We start from the raw sequence: 230 nt of genomic DNA, 5'->3' as shown, positions 1-230 counted from the left end.
GAACCGCAATAAGCCACGGATAGAGCGGGGTGAAAAAAAAAAAAAAAAAGCTTTGCTATGCTTGAAGCTGGTTTAAAAAAACCCAACAAACCAAAAAGTCCCTATGTTTTACTTTGTTTCAGATTGAGCAGTAACCAGAAAAAAAAGGTACTGTTATTTCTCCTGCTTTTTGGGAAAACTATAAACTAAAACCTGTCCCGGAGCCTTTCACGCAGCGTTCTGCCCGACTC

This window comes from Antrostomus carolinensis, unplaced genomic scaffold (assembly GCF_000700745.2).
Source record: "Antrostomus carolinensis isolate BGI_N321 unplaced genomic scaffold, ASM70074v2 scaffold39720, whole genome shotgun sequence".
Classification (NCBI taxonomy): domain Eukaryota; kingdom Metazoa; phylum Chordata; class Aves; order Caprimulgiformes; family Caprimulgidae; genus Antrostomus; species Antrostomus carolinensis.
The sequence above is the reverse complement of the archived record's forward strand: the minus strand, read 5'-3'. Positions refer to the sequence as shown.